The sequence below is a fragment of the Limulus polyphemus genome, unplaced genomic scaffold, assembly GCF_000517525.1.
Source record: "Limulus polyphemus unplaced genomic scaffold, Limulus_polyphemus-2.1.2 Scaffold2848, whole genome shotgun sequence".
NCBI lineage: Eukaryota > Metazoa > Arthropoda > Merostomata > Xiphosura > Limulidae > Limulus > Limulus polyphemus.
Genome location: NW_013668458.1, coordinates 101,746 through 102,498, shown reverse-complemented (window position 1 = coordinate 102,498; position 753 = coordinate 101,746).

Here is a 753-nt window from a genome sequence, read left to right as displayed (position 1 = left end):
ATTTTTCCTAGATTGATTATTAGAACATCTCGCATCTTTATACATCTTATCTCTAAAAACAGGATACAAACCAACCGCTTGGAAGCAGGCCGATGTTTTTATGTTCCAGAAGGAAATAAAACTAGCAAATAATCCTGAAAATTACATGCCCATAAGTCTAATAAGCAATCTAGGAAAAATACTTGAAAAAATCATAAATAGTAGATTCATAAATTACTAAAAACTAAATTAATACCCCGAAAATATAAAATGGGTTCAGAAAAGCTTGATTGATTGTTTGGAATTAAGCACAACGCTACATAATGGGCTATCTGTGCTCTGCCCACCACGCGTATCGAAATCTAGCGGTGTGAGTCCACAGACATACCACTGCGCCATTGGGGGACACCGAAAAGCAACACATGCAACAGATCATCTCATAAGATTAACGGAAGAAATAGTACACGGCTTTAATAAAAAAATAATGAACAGTCTCATGCTTCCTAGAAGTTGAAAAGCATTCGATAAAGTATGGCACAACTGACTTAAATACAAGAAGCATAAGAGTGAATGTTGAGGGCACCTACTTCGAATGCTGCACTCCGGAGATTGGTATTCCTCAAGGAGGAGTACTTAGCCCTACCCTGGTTATCATGTATGTCAGCGACATGCCTCTCAAAAGACCTAAACCACACTTTTTGCTCACAGTTCGCAGATGATGTTGCAATCTGGAAGAGTGCCCCAATTCTAACAACAGCAACTTACAATATACAA